Source organism: Polypterus senegalus, chromosome 6 (genome assembly GCF_016835505.1).
Source record: "Polypterus senegalus isolate Bchr_013 chromosome 6, ASM1683550v1, whole genome shotgun sequence".
NCBI classification, from domain to species: domain Eukaryota; kingdom Metazoa; phylum Chordata; class Cladistia; order Polypteriformes; family Polypteridae; genus Polypterus; species Polypterus senegalus.
This window is the reverse complement of record NC_053159.1, coordinates 194101648-194121236: the sequence shown is the minus strand read 5'-3', so window position 1 is coordinate 194121236 and position 19589 is coordinate 194101648. Positions and strand designations below refer to the sequence as shown.

The following is a 19589-nucleotide window of genomic DNA, read 5'->3' as shown; positions in this document are numbered from 1 at the left end:
CTGTGCTGGTGCCATCTCGTGCTATGTCCATAGCTGTATTTAATGTTACCTTAGTCCTGGCACTTAAAACTTTCTCTCGCAGTTTCGCTGAGTTTGTGTCAAACACCACCCTGACCATCTCATCTTCCTCTCCATAAGCACAGTCCTTCACCCGTGAATATTTAGTTTGCTATTGGATTGCCGCTGACGGACGGCCTTATATGGGCAGGCACTAAATTACAAACGCCAGTGGCAGCCTGTCTATGAACTTAATTTAAAGTGTAGGTTTACATCGTGCTTTGTTTCCGAAGTAGCAGAATGGACCATGAATATGGTTGTATATGTCACTCGCTCGCTTCTTATTGTTTCGCTGCCTTCTCAATTATATAATGCATGTTTTCTTAAGCACTTTTTTGAGGTCTTCCTGGTTTTCTATGTACTGCGTGATTACGTGGGAGGCGTGATGATGTCACACGAAACTCCGCCCCCACGGCGTTGAAGCTCATCTCCATTACAGTAAATGGAGAAAAACTGCTTCCAGTTATGACCATTACGCGTAGAATTTCGATATAAAACCTGCCCAACTTTTGTAAGGAAGCTGTAAGGAATGAACCTGCCAAATTTCAGCCTTCCACCCACACTGGAAGTTGGAGAATTAGTGATGAGTGAGTGAGTGAGTGAGTGAGGGCTTTGCCTTTTATTAGTGTAGATATATACCCCGATCTACATACTCTCAAATAGACAAACCACACGCCGTGGCGCAATGGTAGAGGCTTCGCCTCTAGCGCCAACGTCCGAGGTTTGATTCCCGAGAGGGGGTGCACTAAGTATGTACGCGCGCTTCCCAAGTCATTTTACCCTCGCATCCCCTTGTTTGAGACATATGAAAAAATATGCAGTTAACGCAGAAAGACAGATCACCAACTGAAGCTTTATGAATAATGGATACTTTATTCGCCAACAATGATTGTTTTGGTGAAGCCGTGAAGCCATAGTGTATTCATTAGATGAACGGTAAAAAAGTAAGAGCGAGGGGAGGGTGACTTTTATTGAGGCACGCAGGCGAAACCACAATAGCACGCGGGCTCGATGTAGTGCATATAGAGATATATAATATATTTTAAATTTATATAAAATAATGTGCATACACACAGAAAAATCCAGATGCATAAATCTGTGCGTACGCAAACTTGCACGTTCTTCCGCAACATAAATCCCAATCAGCGTGAAAAGTAAGGCACGTGCACACACCTGCTGCCCCGCCCCGTCTCCTCCAAAAATTGCACCTTTTTGAATATGTAAATCAATATAAATAGCCCTTAAGCGCAGTGTTCTGTGAAAAGGCAACTGAAAAAGCACGGGGGGAAATAGAAGAATTTCAGCAAATACCAAGTGGAGGCAAAGAATACCATACTATTTGTTGGTTTAAACAGTGGAATAAACAACAGGAAGTTGATCGAGTGACATAGCGTGTTGGAGAAACTTGAAAGGTCAAAGTCGCACAGTGCCAAAATAAAAAAAGTCAGATATCAAAGTAACCGTGAAAAGGGGAGTCGTAGCCCACCGTCAGTGTCCTATGAAAGCTTATTAGGGCACAGAGAAAAAAAAGGCAAACGGTGGGGGAAAAAAAGTATGAAATGTCAACTTTAATCTCAAAATTTCCACTTTAATCACACAGTTTATTTTGTCTTTAAATTAGAACATCATAAACTTCATCTTTAAATTGTTTAATTTGCTAGTTTCTTAAATCCCATCGTAACTAAAGTCGCACATTAAATGCTTTGTTTTGTATTTGATCTTCTTTGTGCTCTGTGTGTGTCAATTGCTACGTGCTTCTTAAACCGGCTTTCTCTTCCTCCGACAGGATACAAAATCCATGACATTCATGATATTACAGCTCTCTGAATAATTTAAAATACTGAGATGTATACGTGATATCATTTTCATGATGATAGGAGTTAAAGCAGGTTATTAAACCACGGGCACACGGTGGTGCAGTGATTGGGCGCGACCTTCGATGAAATAATTTAGTACAGAAGTGCTGTCTCTTTCAAACATACTAACCTCCAATTCCTGTCCTTACTTTTCTTTCTCCAAATACCCAATCGCCACACAATACGCTCTGTGATAGACGTTAAGCCATCTGTAAGCTTAGAATGGCGATTCTTCAAAACTTTTAAGGAACATTGAAATATCTTCGTAGTTCGTGTTTAATTATTCTATCTTTCACGCCAGTCCCAGTGAAGCATACAGTGTGAGGCAGGATCAATCCGTGAACGGACTGCCAGATCCTTGCTAGCGTAGCGACATCGTGTCCTTTAATTATTAACAATATAGATTATTTAAATAAAGTTAAAGTTTTATCTGTATAATAAACATATTTTGCTGAATTTCATCTTAATGATCTCGTCATCATATGTGAATTTATAAAGTGGCTCAGCTTGTGTGATATTCTAACTGTATCTCAAGTTTCCAGTGAGGTGATTGTACTCATAAGTCCTCACAGGTCTATGAGGAGCACTTGATGGCTGACTGAGTGCGTTTAGAGCTCTTGGGGTGAAACTGTTTGTGAACTGCGAGGTCCATACAGGAAAGGCTCTGAAGTGTTTGACATACGAGAGCAGTTCAAATAGACTGTGTGCATGGCTGAGGCGGCGTGTGCTTGATGCTGTATCCTGATCATTCTCTTTGTGATCAGCTGCTGTACTCCTGTGATTCCCACTCAGATACAGTGATATAAATACTCCGAGTGGTGCAGGGAGAGTAATATGGAAAAAGATGATCCACTGTGGCAACACCTAACGGGAGCAGCTGAAAGAAGAACGTGCTAAAGCAACTGTTATTTGGAATAGTTTGGCCATTCCTGTGGACCATTATATTGTTACAGGTTAATCACAATCAGATGCATTAAACTAATACACTGAAATTAACCGCATATTGTTTATTTATAAAGCCGCGTCAGGGATGTTGATCTGAAAGAGAAAGATAAACCACACAGGAACAGTAGCACTGCTTTGACGGTGGGCGCCGCCAGTCTGCAAACCGAGCGGAGAACTTGTGTACGCCAGGGTATGAGCTACCGAGGAAATGTGTGTGGCTTTACAGCAAGTTTAGGTTTTATACATCACGATGTGAGCATGGAAACGTTCATAAGCAACATTTCTGTGCTCCCGCACCATTTATACGTGAGGCCCCTGGTCCATGGTGATTATTTTCCCTTTTTCGAGTAATAATTTCCGTTTGTTTGCGCTCCTGTGATTTGTACTTTCTTATTTTATACTTTTTTTTACCTACTTTCATATCTTTAACTTTCTCCACATGTGTATCACACTTTTTTTTTTTCTTTTTCTTTGAGCCTTTCCAGTTCCACTGCATTCATAATCTCTAACCTACTCTGCATGTATATAGCCTCAACGTTTGTGAATGTCTTTATGAAGTTCTACTTTGTCTTTTAATTCTGCGCCTGATTGGACCTGCTTTTTTTTTTTTTTTTTCTTTCAGTTCCGCTTGTTCCGGGCTGATGATTACTTTCCTTATTTTCTGAATTTGCACCTCGATAATTCTTTTTCTTTTTTCTCTCCAACGCTTTTGAGTCTTTCTCCGTGCTGCTTTCTCCTTCGCTTAGTCATCGATGTTTTGTTTATAACGTATATGCGCTGAGAGCCCTGCATCTGCGTCTGCTCAAAGACTTTACGCGACTGAGTGTTTTGCTGCCCGTGGTCTTATTTGATATTTGGTTGTCAGTAAGGCATCTTGCAAGAATCTCATGTTCTACGTCCCTGTGAGACGCTCCGTGGCCAATCTCTCTAGTCTCACGGGTCTTTTAAGAGTCTTCTGTGATCTTCACATGAAGATCACATCTCGTCTCCCTAGTGTTCCTTTCCAGGGTTTTTTTTTTTTTTATAATAGAGATAATCATTTTTGTTATTTGTGTTTTAGTTCCTTTATCATCTGCTGCTGTAACCCTGCCATCTTCTTTGGGAATAAGAAAGTCTTATCTCCCTTGCCATCTAAATTGAATGCAATCCTTGGATGCTTGCAGGTGAATTCTTTGTGGTAATTTAGGCGTACGATCAGAAAGTGTGGACTTGATAGAATTTCAAATTAAGAATGTTGTGGTCACCAAAGAAAGGGGTGGCCTGTTGCATTTGTTTCAGAAGATCACAGGACACGCACAGAGACTGGTTACGAGTAAAATCGAGACCTTGAGGGTCTTCTACTGTCACCGTAATTGTGTTCAGTGGCTTGTTCTGCATATGTTGTGCTGACCTGAGGAATTTCAGCTTCCAAATATAATGTATACGTTGAACGGTTTTGTGTGTGTCCGAGTCCATTCTCTCAAGTCTTGATCTCCATTGCAGTTCCAGTCCCACTTCTGTTGGCATTTGACTTGCCCACTTTTTAATTCAACTTCCGAGTCTGTCCCAGCAGCCGTTGGTGCAAAGCAGAAGTCAACCGCGAACAGAACCCTGGACAATTACAGAGCCCGCCCATGCCCACTTTCTAGGCTAATGTGTAGTGCCTAACATGCACAGTGTTGAGAGGTGGGAAGATGCTGGAGTATCCAGAGAAGACCCTCCTATGTCCACACTACACTGAGTGACCCCGATTCCTGTTACTGCAGCCTTTCTTGGCCACATGTATTGTTTCACATCCTGGGCCATATTTACCTGCACAAACGTAATCGGGTGACGGTGGGAGACTTGGTAAAGTCACAAATCAGTTCCTTAGTAATCCGAATTTACCTGCTCAAGTGATGTGTCATTCGACTGCGTCAGCCTCTGTGAACTTGAGAAGAGGCCTAACCCCTGGGGTCATTGCCATGTGTTTTATAAATTTATTTGGTCAAATTGGCACTTTGTGTCCTACAAACTGCAGAGGGCCAGCATACCACTGTGTGTGCCTCCTGCCTTGTACCCAGTGCGGCTGGAATATAATAACGCAGTAAGATATGTGCTGGGTTACTCATTACTTGAAGTGCCTTGAGCATGGGAAAGGCGCTATATAAATAAAGGAAGCGGACTGCGTAACGAGTTACCCCACTGCTCTCGAGATTCTGTTCTGTTACTGATTCCTGAAGTACTGAGACAGAATATTTCAGCCAAGAGAAGGAGTTATGTAATCGTCCACACTTTTACCTTTGCAAATGTGTTTTGTGGGCACACGAACTTGTTGGTGCTGAAAGCGAGTGCAGAGCCAAGCAGACACGTGCAGCTCACCAAGTCCTTAACAGTAACCCGGTTATGGGTTTACACCGCCACATAATCGGATTATTAGCCGAGAAATCAACGTCTGTGGATCGGGTTTCTCAGAGGCCAGTAAGCTGACTGGGTTTGCATGGCATTTTAGAAATCGGGTTTCTGTGGATGATTTGGTTTTTAAAGCGCCGTTTGTCTCCTGGTCATTAGACCATTAGAACAGTCTGGACGAGATCAGGCCGTTCAGCCCAACAAAGCTCGCCAGTCATGTCCACTTATTAACATCAAGTCGAGTTTTGAAAGTCCCTCAAGTCCTCCTGTCCACCACACTACCTGGTCGCTTATTCCAAGTGTTTGTTGGTCTTTGTGTAAAGAAAAACTTCTGAATGTTAACGTGAGATTCGCCCTTCACAAGTCTCCAGCTGTGTCCCCGTGTTCTTGATGAACTCATTTTAAAATCACCATCTCGATCCACTGGACTAATCCCCTTCATCATTTTAAACACTTCAGTCAGTCCGGTCTCCTCTTCATCTCTGACGGCTCAGCTCTTTTAATCTTCATCACTCATCCCCTGTAGCCCCGCCGAGTTACTCTTCTCTGGACCTTCTCTTTTGCTGCTATGTCTTTATGGAGACCCAAACTGCACCCAGGACTTCAGATGAGATGACATCCAACCTCACCAGTGTGTTATAAAGCTTGAGCAGAACCTCAGTGGACACATCAAGGCGCTATATAACCTGACATCCTGTTAGCCCTCTTAATGGCTTATGAACACTGACTGGACGTCGATAGCTTAGAGTCCACTATGACTCCTAAATCCTTCTCATAAGGTGGGCTGTCGATTTTTAGACCACCCATTGTGTATTCAAACCTCACATTTGTACTTACTGTATGTAATTCTTTACATTTTAATGACATTAAACTTCATTGTCTAGAAATCTGTGATGATTCAATGGTTCTCTGCCAATCCACCTCTCTTGGTATCATCTGCATACTTAACCACTTGTTCCTTATATTCCTGTCCATATTAAAAATATCAACGGCCTTGGCACTGCCCCCTACTGGACACCACTCTTATCGTCCCCCAATTCTGTTGAGGTTCCTCACCCCATCAATACAATACAATACAATACAATACAATTTATTGTTGTATAGCCCAGAATCACACAAGAAGTGCCACAATGGGCTTAACAGGCCCTGCCTCTTGATGGCCATCCAGCCTTGACTCTCTAAGAAGACAAGAAAAAACTCCCAAAAAAAAAATGGAAAAAACCTCAGGAAAGGCAAAGAGAAGGACTCCTTTACCAGGTAGGGTGGGCATGCAGTGGGTGTCAAAAAGAAGGGTGTCAATACAATACACAGAACACAAGTCATCCTCAATACAGTATAGCAATACAAATATTACAAGTACGGACCAGAATTAAACAGTAGATGATATCCCATAATATGATGTGGATTTGTTTAGAGTCCTGGAGACCTCAGCCATCAAGCTGCCTCCCCCATTTGGCCATTCCACAGCTGAGTCGGTGCTGGGCCAGCCAATCCGATGACAGGACTCCTCTACCCCACAATTCCTGCGATCCTCCATCAGGGATGACTTTACCTTAGGCAGACAAAACAACTTGGCAGGTGGGCCATGGCACCATGTGCCACCTGTGAGTACCTAGAAGAGAAACAGAAGAGGTGACGGTTAGTATCAAATTCTAACTATCATGTTACTGATAGTTTAATGACTAACAACAGAGATCGAGTCTGTACAGTTAATGAGCAGCTCTAGTCAGGGTGTGTGAAATTGAAGTAGTGAGGCTTCAGCCTGAGACTGAAGGGGCATCTCTTATAGTAGCAGGCAGACCACCACACAGTTTAGGGGGTCCTTTAACTAAAAGCTCGACCTCCCACTGTTGTTTTATTAATCCTTGGAATCCTAAGCAGACCGGCATCTTGAGATCTTAATGTGCACTCAGGTTTGTAAGTCATGAAGTTCAGACAAGTAATGCTTTATATGTTAAAAAGGGGATTTTGAAATCTGCCCTAAACTTAACCGGGCACCAGTATAAGGATTTAAGAACTGGAGTTATGTGTTTTATTTTCTTGTTCTTGTAATAATTCTTGCAGCAGCATTTTTATTAACTGGAGGCTGAATGAATAACAATTTGAACATCCAATGAACACCGCATTGCAGTCGTCAATCCTACTAGAAATAATGCAGGAATTAATTTCTCAGAATCCTAACATTTTTAAGATGGAAGAAACATGATTTGTACAACTTTGAGATGTGCTTTAAATGACCTGCTAGAGTCAAAGAGAACTCTGAGATTGTGGGCTGATTCAGTGAAATTAATGGAGACTCCAAGTGAGTTAAATGAAGATAGAATATCGTTGTGATCAGCGTCACTCGCTCCAATAATTCACATCTCTGTTTAAAGACAAGTCGTTCTCAGCCATCCACTCCTTTAATTTATGAACACAACTAATTAAAGACAACATCGGAGAAACTTCATTTGATCTAAAAGAAAAGTAGAACTGGGTATCATCTACGTACAAGTGAAAATTAACATTGTGGGAGATCCCAGTGGAAGCCTATAAAGTGAAAACAGTGGATTGCAGAATACTGAGCCCTGCGGGACACCATATTGAACTTCTGTGTATAATTTCTGTACGTATTGGTATCGATTTGATAAATAAGAACTAAACCAAGCGAGCACAGTCACTGCCTGTAAACCCAACATCATTTTCTAGCCTGTGCAGTAACAGAGAATGGTCAATGGTGTCAAATTCTGCACTCAAGGTCTAACAACATAATTACAGTGGAGATTCCTTTATCGGACGATATCAGAATGTCATTTACAACTCGCATTCGTGTGGTTTCTGTACTATGAACAGTGCGGAAACCAGACTGGAATTTCTCAAATAAATTGTAATGCGTAAGGTGTGACTGAAGCTGACTGGCGACTACTTTCTAGTATTTTAGAGAGAAAGTGTGAATTTGAAATGGGCCTATAATTAAGTATGTGTGGGTCCAGGTCTGACTTTATAAGTAATGGTTTAACGACGGACACATTTAGTGTATCCGGTACTGTGCCATGCAATAATGAACTATTGATAATGTTAAGAATAGGCGCTGCAAGAACATCCATGGCACTTTTTACTAGTTTTGTTGGCACTGGATCAGGGAACAAGTAGTGGGCGTCATTTTAGAAATTAAAGTTAAGACTTCCTGCTCTGTTACATGATTAAAATTACTAAAGTGCTGAATGCAATGTGAGGTAGGCTCTGCTAAACTAGTGTGCAGATTGTACTGTGATGCTGAGATCTGCGATCTTATATTTTTAATTTTCTCATTGAAGAAGTTCATAAAGTCTGTACTGCTAACGTCTGTTGGTATTTTGCACCGTTGATCTGAATTCCCATTTGTTAATTTAGCCACAGTTCTAAACAGTACTGAGGATTTTTTTATTGCTATCTATTATTGTAGAATAGTATTTTGAGCGAGCTTTAAAGAGAGCTTTTTATATTTATTAACACTCTGTCCATGCAGTCTTTGTTGTTCTCCATCTGCGCTCCAGTTTTCGACACTCTAATTTAAGAGCTCGAGTATTTTCATTAAACCAGGGAGAGTTTCTATGTGCTTTGATCACTTTTGTTTTAAGAGGAGCCACTGTGTCCAGAGCATCTCTCAAGGTCACGTTATAATGTGATGTTAGCTGATCTCAATGGTTTTCCACGATTACACTCGACTTACTCAAAGTATCTATAAATTTTGAAGCAGAATTACAATCTGGATGTCACACTGTCTTTGTTTTAATCTGTGAGTGTGTTGGCAAGGGCAGGACTAAATCAAATGTAATTAAGAAGTGATCGGAAATAACTTTAATTGAGTAATATTTAAATTTTGAATTTCAACTTTGCAAGTTATAATTAAATCTAATGTGTGGTTATGATTGAGTTGGACCTTTGACAATCTGACAAAATCCTACTGAATTTAACAAATAAGTAAAACATTTGCTAAAAGTGTCAGTTTCCACATCAATGTACACATTAAAATCCCCTATCAGTACTACATGATCATAATTCATAGCCAAATCAGATAGAAGGTTGCTAAATTCAGTCATGAACAATGAATATGGCCCTGGTGGTCTGTAGACTGGCACTATAATTCTGTTGGAATCTGTTTTAATATTTAAAATGAACGCCTCAAAGGATGTGAAGTCGCCTACATTTTTAGAAGTGATTTGCATTTTGTTATAATGAATTATTCCAAAAGCCAGTTTCGGCAACTGAGAGGTCGGAACGCCAGAGTTCCCGCCTTCGGCTACCACCCATATCACATTGCACCCGACCCCTATGGCCTCTCTTGCAGGTGGTGGATCACACTCCTCAGCCTCCTCGGTAAGGTCTATTCAGGGGTGCTGGAGAAGAGAGTTCGTTCAATAGTTGAATCTCTGATTCAAGAGGAACAATGCAGATTCTGTCCCAGCCATGGAACACTGGACCAGCTCTACACCCTGGCCAGGATCCTGGAGGGGGCACGGGAGTTTGCCCAACCAGTCCACATGTGTTTTGTGGATTTGGAGAAGGCATTCGACCCATCCTATGGGGTGTTCTCCAAGAGTATGGGGTACAAGGCTCGTTATAACGAGCCATCCAGTCCCTGTACAGGAGGAGCAGGAGCTTGGTCCGCATTGCCGGTAATAAGTCGGACTCGTTTCCTGTTGAGGTTGGACTCCGCCAGGGCTGCCCTTTGTCACCGATTCTGTTCATAAGTTATATGGACCGAATTTCTAGGCTCAGCCAAGGAGGGGAGGGGGTCTTGTTTGGTGACCTCAGAATCTCGTCTCTATTTTCGGGTGACGTGGTTTTGTTGGCTTCATCAGACAGTGACCTCCAGCTCTCACTGGAGCGGTTCGCAGCCGAGTGCGAAGCAGCGGGATGAGAGTCAGCACCTCTAAATCCGAGGCCATGGTTCTCAGCCAGAAAGGGTGGAATGCTCTCCCTTAGAGAGAGGGTGGGGAATTCAGTTATCTGGGAGAGACTCGGAGTAGATTCGCTGCTCCTCCGCATTGAGAGGAGTCAGTTGAGGTGGTTCGGGCATCTGGTTAGGAAGCCTCCTTCTGGTGTTCTGGGCATGCCCCACTGGGAGAAGGCCACGGGGCAGACCCAGGACACGCTGGTGGGATTATATCTCCTGGCTGGCCCTGGAACACCTCGCGGTCCTGACAGAGGAGCTGGAGGAGGTGGCTGGGGAGAGGGATGTCTGGGCTTCCCTGCTTAGGCTGCTGCCCCCACGACTCAACCTCGGATAAGCGGTGCATAATGGATGGATGAATTATTCCAAGTCCTCCTCCTTGACCTCTCAGAATCTCTAGACTTACGAAGGAACGAGTATGCATCTGGTGACGCCTCAGCTAGGGGACAGTGTCACATTTACTAAGCCAGGTTTCAGTGAGAAGACACAGATCAGATTTTACACTTTATATAATATCATTTACCAAAACAGTTTGCTGCCAAGAGAGCGAATGTTCAATAAGCAGCATTTAAAACTGCAGGCTTCTTTCCGAACTGCTGATATATTTTTTGTTTAAATTTCTATTCCAGATGCCCCTGGTGGAGGGTCTGGTTTTATCTCTTGGTCTAATTATACTCCTTATTTTTTGGTTATCAAGTAATTTTAAGGTTTGTATCAAGACTAAATTTACTGGATACCTCACAACAGGGATTATGGGTAACGTCTTCAGGACAGTAACAGGTGGGATAAACAGCCTGTGATTTAAGATCACATGACGGTGGCATGGATGGTGCTCTAATCAGTCAGCCATTTTGGGATAATACATAAGATCCCCTCCAGTTAGGATGAAGACCACCTCTTTTGACAAATCCAGGCCTTTCCCAAAAATCCTCCCAAACGCTCTGCTTTTATTTGCACACCAGGTTTCTAGCCAGCAGTGAAGGGAATGCAATCTGCTATAAATGACGTCCCCTCTATATAATCTTGGTAAGGGGTCAGACCCTCCGAGTCATTTAACATTAACTACTGGTTTAACAGAGTTTGGAATTCTAACATTCCGCACTATGGAATCGCCAATTATGAGCACTTTCTTATTCTCAGTTTCCACAGGCGCGCTGCGGAGTGCTGAGAATCTGTTCTGGGTCTGAATTGGTGACCTTTGGTGCCGAAGGACTACATTTTGGCTTCTTAGACCCCTGTCTTACTGTTATCCACTCGCCCTTCGACCGCACGCTGACTACGGTGGGACCTGGAGAGACTAAAGCCGAGTCAGAAGTAGCTGAATTGTCTACACAGACAGAGTCAATCTTAATTTTCGGTTTGCCTAATTGCTATTAGGTTTCTAACGCGGCCCTCCAGTTTGCGTATTTTCCTGACCAACTGTAATTTAACTAAATACTTTTGGCAGGTGAAGCTGTCTATACTGTCGGCCAGGAAACCTGAACTGTACGTACTGCCGGACACACAACAGATAAAAGTGCCCTCGACTGGCAGAGAGCAGATAGGACTTACGTTTAGCGTTGATATCACCTTCTCCGTTTTTGTAGTAACTTCGGTGCTTTCCACGTTCAGCTGAATCACCAAGGGACCGTTGGCTTTAAGTTTCCACCACCCGCTGAGCGATCGACTTTGATTTCTCACTGCCGGTTATTTCTCCTGGTCAGCTGTTGGCTTTACTTCAGTTGAACTTACTCAGGTGTTGGCGAAGGTCTATGTGCCATCACCCTGTGCCTTCCCGAGTCTGAGCCAGTTCTGCACCCGTGGACGCACAGGGCCCTGGCTTGTCTGTTCTGACCTTGCTGTTGCCCTCCCGATTTCAGTTATTTTCATCAAGAGTTGACCCTCCGCCTAACCCCTGCCCTCCAGTACCATTCAGAGCAGCAGTCAAGTTTGAGGAATACTTTAGGACGTTCCAGATGAGTTAGAGACTCGATGGACTGCACCCGAGGGCGTTCCTCTGAGAAGCATTGTGTAAGCGAGAGAAGAGCCGTCCTCGAAGAGCCGTCCTGCTGACAGCCACCATTTTAGGGGTATCCTTTGTAGTTTCAGGTTGAGGTATTGTTTGCTGCTCACCCCTGTATTAAACATGTCAGCCTTCCATCCAATGGCCTCCCACAGTGTTTATCTCCTCAATCTTGATATCGCCTCGGCCTGGTGGGCATTTCTGTACTTGCTGAGCTGTACTTTTGTTCACACCCATGCACAGCTCTGCCCTCAAACATCTTTCAGTGGGGCTTTGGACTTTCTGTTGTGCTGTCCTCTGTGCCAACTGGCCTGACCTTCCATTGACTGACTGGATTTCTGTTGCAGTTACGTGATGGCTGAAGTCTCTGACAGAGGAGGACGAGCCCCATCTCACAGAGCTCGCCATCGCTGCTCATTTAAGAAGGTGTTCACGCTCACTGGTGGATTTCTTGGTTTTTGTAGACCACACAGTAAAAATGCTGGAGATGACTTTGCTGTAGGAGTGGCAGTGTGGCCAGAAGTCCATTTCAGGTTATCATTAGAAACTCTGATTGATTTAGGAAATGGCACCTTTTTGGTTTATACTTCCCTGAATTTTCTTCTTGCGAAGTAATTGTGCACATTGGTGCTCCATCTGATCTGCCGAGACACATACTTGACAGTCGCTCCTTCTCCTGGTCTCTCTTCTGCCTCGATTCACTACCTTTAAGCAGGTGGACGTTGCCAGATGTGCTGCATTCCGTGTGGAGTCGAGTGGTTCACCCCAGTCAGCATCATATTTACGACGTTGGCACTTCCTGTCTTGAATGTCTCGCGATACAAAAGACGTCTTTCCTCTTAAAAGTCTTCAATAGCAGCCCACGTGTGTTCGTAAGGCCCTAACGCTGATAACATTTTACCATGCTGGAGATTTGTCGTTTTTTAAGGCCTACGGCGTTCGCCACATCAAATGCCCGAGATGGAAGGTGCAGCCCAGTAGCTTCAGTCCTTTGCCGTTGCACCTCTGTGATTTGCCGAATGCGGTGCATGTGACGGTGCCATGGATAAGGATGTTTGGGCCGACTCTGTCTCCGTTGTCGAGATGTGACGCTTTGTACCCTTGACAGGACTCTCTCTCCACGTAGCTGGCTGTCATCTGTGTAAGGAGAATTTCACAAGTTGTCGTCTTCACTTCCGCTCCTCGTATTTTTGGAGCTTTTTCTAATCCCACTCTGCGTTCTGTCGAGTGCTAGCAGACAAGTGAGGTGCTACAGTTAATGCGGGATAGTCGCGGGCATAATGGCCATCAAGTGGGCAGTGCGCTCGTGTATTCGTAATGCCGAGTGGCGGTGTGATGCACTTGTCATCGGTACAAAGCTAGGCGCATAAATGGTGCAGCGTGGGCTTTCATTTCGGAAGCTCAATCACCATCCACTCTGTGTTTCTTTATGCTCGTATCGGAGGGTCTTTTAAATACCGAGAGAGAGCCCGTCCTCTTTAGAGCAGCGGCTTACAGGGTCTTAAAAGCAAAGTCACTGAAGGTAACCCTGCTGTCCCACATGGAGGTATGGAAATCTCAAAATGGCTGTCAGGGTGCCTGAAGGTAACAAACCGCGTAGCCGTCGACAGCTGGAAACAGCGAGGAGTACACAAGGGGTCATCTGTTAAAATGGCAGACGTCACCTTCCCAGTGGGGGGGGTCCTCGTGCTAAGTGTTGGTGACTGGGTGCCCTGATATCAAGGAGCCTGATTACAAATCCAACGGGTGATCATGAACCCCCTCAGGGGGCGCCTCTAATTGAGCTTTTATTCTGTCTGTCTGTCGCCACGCTTTGCTGTCTCTTTGTGCTAACAGAATTCAGCTGACATTTTCTTTTCTAAAGGACGATCTCTGATAGTCTTGACTGCCAGACTCCCTCGCCCTGCTTGCCGGGTGGCACTGGCTTGGCTCCAAGACGTCTCGCTGAGCTGACAAATCAAACACAGCGGCTAATCGGCTAAAGTTCACTCCTTGAAATTAAAATATTCCCGTCAATACAAAGTGGAAACAAAAAAAGGGAATGCCAGCTGCTAGGCTACCCCCCATCCCGCCTGCCCCCGGGTTTGCAGAAGGCTTCCCAGCAAAGTCCTTCAAATTAGAAAAGCATTTTGAAAAGGAGTCTTTATGGAGACTCGGGGCAGAGCCGTGTTTACCTCTGAAAGGTCACGTTAGAACAGCCACCACGCAGGGCAGGCTTTCCTGGGAAAGTCGGTGAGCACCAAACAAGCGGCAGAAAGACCCTCCTGGTGGCCTCAACGGGCGCGTCAACTGTGTGGACTGCCAGCGGTTTTGATAGTGCCACTTGTCTTCACACTTTACCCCGTCCTGGCACACCCTAGTATTGTGAACATGCCACCACGTGGTATCTAACACTGTAGTGCCGTCAAAGCTGATCACCAGGCATGATTTGACATGAGGCACCATCTGCAGCTTGGCTTGGCATCTCCTGACTGCAAAGTGGCAACAGCAAATCCTCCACAGTGGGCCTTAAGATGGAGTCGTGTGCCATGTGGCTGGCGACATTCCCAGTGTAGGCCAGTTCACCAACCACGATGAGGTGGGTTACAGACACCAGGACTACCCGCTGACAGTCTATGGAGCGAACCCACATCTTGATATTTCTTCAAGTTCCCTGAGGCGGGCACATCGCATCTTGACTCTCGGACAGAAGGCTGCCCGGTGTGTTTACTGCCTCAGACGTCTGGAGAAAGCCCGGAGGTTTCCATCTGTGCTCAGAAACTTCTGTCGGTGCTCATTGTGTAACGTCCTAGCATGGCACCACAGGGCACTCACTATGCAGGATGGTAAAATCTGACAGCCTCCTACACCTTAGAAAGGCCAGCCATCCCGGACAGTCGCTTCAACGTAAATTTATTGCGCACCCGCCTCGGTTAAAATAAATCCGACTAAGACGTATAAAGAATTACAGCAAATCCCCACAATCATGGCTGCCATCTCAAACACAAAGCAAAACAAATCTGCAAAATCTTGCAAACAATTCTAGATGAGGTCAAAGGAAATGGCAGTGCATCATGGGAAACCCTGTGGAATCCTCTTTGCCCACTGCTCTTTCAGGTGGGAGAGCGGCCATCCTGCGGACTCCCGCCGTTTTATATCGGTTACCTGCCCCCTGGCGAAGGTGAAAGCCTTGGTATGCCCTTTTAAATTGCGACTCTGCCATTGGCTGTCCCTGATCTTGATCTTGCATACATTTATATTACTTCTTCCTCAGACCTGAGACCGCTTGCAGGTGGTGGGCATTGCCATGCGCGTAACCAGACACCTGTAAAACGGTACCCTGACTCGTCTGTTTCAGCAGGACTTTGGACCTTCTAGAAGTTTCTGTTCATCTTAACTGGAATGTCTGCCGAGCTTTACGCCATGCCAACTGGCTGGATCTTCCACAGCTTTCACGGCTCTCGCCATTGCTGTTCATATTAAGCAGATCTTTGTTTCAGTGTGCACTTCATGTTTTATATGGTGGAGCGCCACCTGATTTGGTCTGAGATCGTGAGTGTTAATTTGTCATTGGGTGGTATGACGAGAGTGAGCAGGACAAACACGCTGGAGATGTGTCAGTCTGACTGTAGGAGTGGGCAGTCGGGTGTGGCGGACAGCAGGGGCCCTTACCTGGCCGGGACGCCCTGTCTGTGGAGGACCAGGGAGAGAGTATTTGCAGGACAGTTGGACCGACCGAGGGCAGCCCCCTCGGTTACCAGCGGGGTGACGGGTCACGAGCAAAGAAGTTCAGCCTTGTTGGGGCCCATGGATGTTTTCTGGGTGTGATAGAAGTGCTGCCAGAAGAAGCTTGTTGGGCACCTGGAGTCCTTCTGAGTGCCCTATAAAAAGGTGCCAGTCACCAGAAGTCATTGGCCAGACTTAGGAGGAAGAGGACAAAGCCTGTAGGGAGGACTGAAGGTGACGGTGAAAAGACTCTGTCCTGCCTGCCTGTGCCAGGGCTGGAGTGGCTGGCTCTATGCGCCTGGGCATCACACGGGTAGTAATATGAAATTCTGATGTTGTTGGTAGATATCAGCCTGGCGTGTGTCTCTTGTGTTAATGATGAATTGTCTCTTTCTGAAGTCTGTCTGATCGGTCACTGGCTTTAACCATGAAACACAGGAGAATAATTCCAGAACAACATGGAGAGTCTCGTCTAGGAAACGGAACACAATGCTCCCAAAAATGACAAGTGACGTGGCGTGACGCGCTGATGCAGGCAGTGTGGTGTAGAGGTTGAGGGTTCAGCCTCTCCTGCTTCTCCCGTCTCGGCTCCTCTCGGCAGCTGACTGGTCTGGAGGCCTCACAATCCCTGGCTTCGGTCGAGACTTGGTTTCCTTGACGACCAGGACTTCACCCACCAAGCCTCCCGACTCCCGCGGTCTTCACGGCCTGTCGTCCTTCAGCTGGTCACTCCAGCTCCTTGCTGGCTCGGCTGGAGTGACCGCTTCATTCTGCCCCCTCCGAGTGTTGGCCAAACATCCTTCTTGGGGCTCACCTTCCAGCTGCCTACCTGCGAGCCTTCGCTCGCTCACTCCTCTCACTCCCTCACCTCACTTGCCCACTCACTCGCTCCCTCACTCCCTCGCCTCACTCGCCCACTCACTCACTCCACTCGCCCCCTCGCCCCACTCACTCACTCCACTCACTCCCCTCCCTCACTCACTCTCTCTCTCACTCACTCCCTCGCTCCACTCGCTCTCTCGCTCGCCAGCCACACTGCTTCCTGTTCTCCAGCAACCTCCGTCTGTCTTTGTCTCTTTCTCTTTTCTTTTCCTCTCCTAGCCGACTCGCGCTTCTATTTATCAAGAGGGCATGGCAGCTGTGGCAGAACAGTCATGGATGCTGACGGTTTCTCACCTGTGCCCACACCGCTCCGGCCACACAACCAGCACGCCCCCTCGCCAAGCCGCGAGCGCGGTGATTTATTTAAGAGGCCCTTTTCACATGAGCTGTGGACCCACTACACCACATTAATACTTGTATGCAAACTGTGGTTGACCAAAGTGACAGCGTCCTCAAGTTATCGTCTTTACACACCCAATTTTAAAATGCTATTTTCAGACTCGGAGAGGTTTAAAACGTTGAGATTCATCAAAACCTCGAAATGGAGTTTTTGGAGGATTGCAGTACTTGAAGTAAAAAGGCAACGGAGAGCCGCAGGAGAAACTCGAGAATTCAGCTGTTGTCCCGTGTAGTTCAGAGCAGCGGCACGAGATTGCCCAGCCAGTGCCTCTCCGACACCAAATGAAATGCCATCAAAGTGTAAACCTGTGAAGAGCGGGTGAGCAAAGGGCTGCAGTAATGAACTACAAAAGGTCGGGCGCTGCCCTGGCGATGGGTAATACCAGATCCGCTAAGCCTAACACGGGCACCTCCACTGTATGTAGAGATGTGTAAGATCGGAGGCTTACGGTTCACACGAGACCCTGAGTGAAGTGCAAAAAGCAGAGCCGAGTGTGCAGCGTCCTCCCGAATTACTTGCTGCTGCCGAGTGCACGGACCACCAGCCCAGAGCTATGAGTAAGGACCAATTAAAGAAAGCACTAAAGGTCAGGGGTTAGGGACCACCGCTACATGGCAGCCCCCCAGTCCTGCCCACCGCGTGAGTGGTGCTGACGTCTGCCGTTCTTACCGTAGTTGAAGGGAGCACGCTGATCTTGACGTTGGTGGCTGTGCCCGCTCCATTTAGCCACACAGAGAAGAGCTTGGTGCCAGTGGAGCAGACTGAGTCCTGTGTTTCATGCCTGCCTGCCGTCTCGTGACTCGTTGCTTTATGCTGCTTTCTCTTGCTTGGCAGCGTTTGAAGAGGCCCATCGTCTTAGCGTCTGATTGTTTGCGGTATGTGCCAGGCCTTGGCAGCGTTTTTATTTGGGTTTTGGCTGTTCGCTCAAGTTGCAGTGAGATTTCTTTCCAGCTGTAAAACACGTTTTATTTAATTGAAACAATATTGCATGAGATGGCTTGTAGCTTTGGCATTTTATGCAAATTCAATGTCTTATCTCAGAGTAGAAATTGCCAGAAATGCCCCCCCCCACCGCCAGTGTCGGGTAGCAGAAACGCTGCCTGCCCTCAAAAACCCAGTTAACTTCTGAATTAAGCTTCTTTCCCATAGAGTCGCACAAATGAAGGGGAATCCCCCAGAAAAATGATCTAAAAGCACTTCAGGTAAGTCCTATGACCTCCTGTTAATGGGGGGTCCGAGGGTGACTCGCGATCTTCTGTCGGCTCCCTTGAATGAGGAGGACTGGCTCACCCGCCAGTCTGGGCTCTCTAGACACACCTGTGGGCACCGCTTGTTGGGTTCACTCCTGATAAGTAGGCATGCGGCCGTTTACACAAAGCATCGAAGTGGCCGCCATGTCCCCTGCGCCGGTGAAGGTACTCGGCAAGAGGCACATCGATGTCATGAGGGTGGCATGCCTGCCCGCTGTAAAGCAATTACAGACACGTCATTTATACGGAGCGCCCAGAGGGTACACCTCCGTACCACTTGAATGAGCTGGTACCCTTGTAGCAGTGCTACTATTAGTTAAAACCGCATCTCCCAGCAGTCCCTGCTGGGGTCAAAGGTGGTCAGAGGGGCTTAAAAGTAGGGCAGGTGTCCAAAGAGGACAAAAAGGTGTTTTGTGTTCCGTTTACCTGTCGGACTGCCTTCTGTTGGTTAAGCCGTATTTAGTCTTTGAGTCGTGGATTGTGACGTCGTTGGGGTCTACCTGTGTGCTTCATTGGCTTCCCCGCTCCTGAACCGTCCACCCGCCGTCACCCTTACGCTGTCCACCGGTAGGCCTGTCTTCTCATTCCCGGTCAGCGTGCAGATCTCTGGACATCCTTCATTGCAGTCGCTGTTGTTTCCATGGACGTGGCTGTGTGGAGTGGTTTGTGTTTATATGTTTAATGTCGCCGTAGGGGTACGGGGGGGTGGTGGTGCTACTGTTTTCATTTATATTCGTTAATTGTTGTTCGTTCCTAGTGCGCTTTATTTTGTCTCTGTTTGCGAGTGTGTGCGGGTCAGGCCAAGGCTGGCAGCGTCCCTGGGATCTCCTCTATAAAAAAAAATAAATGAATCTTATCGGCACCGGACCACCACACCCTTAATAATGGTTCAGTCTCATAAGATGGGAGCGAAAACGTGCCAGTCTCCAGAAGGGTGTGATGAGTGGCAGTGGCAACAGCTGAGCCCTCATGCCAGTCTCACCTCATCCAGACAGGTGCTTATGACGTCCCCTGCACATTCAAGGAACTTCTGCCTTCACGGACTTTGTATTATCGACTATATTTAAGTTACCCTTTCCTTTGTCAAGTTCGTTCTTGGATTGGTCGACTCCCGTACCCTAAATAATAACACACACGCGTACATCGACACACACACACACTCGGACCCTAACCACAACAGTGCCCTTTGAATGACACCCACACAGTT

The 19589-nt window shown here is 46.2% G+C and overlaps 1 protein-coding gene across 2 annotated transcripts in view; it reads left to right on the top strand.

Annotated features, from left to right (window-relative positions):
- Positions 1 to 19589, top strand: part of tfpia (tissue factor pathway inhibitor a) — a 74786-nt gene that overhangs the window by 13538 nt on the left and 41659 nt on the right. Inside the window, exon 1 of one of the 2 annotated variants that reach the window (XM_039757927.1) lies at positions 18285 to 18334. The exons of the other annotated variant lie outside the window; for it this stretch is intronic. The gene's annotated coding sequence lies outside the window, so the exon portion shown is untranslated. Of the gene's footprint in view, positions 1 to 18284; positions 18335 to 19589 lie in introns of those variants that run through there. 2 annotated transcript variants of the gene reach the window in all.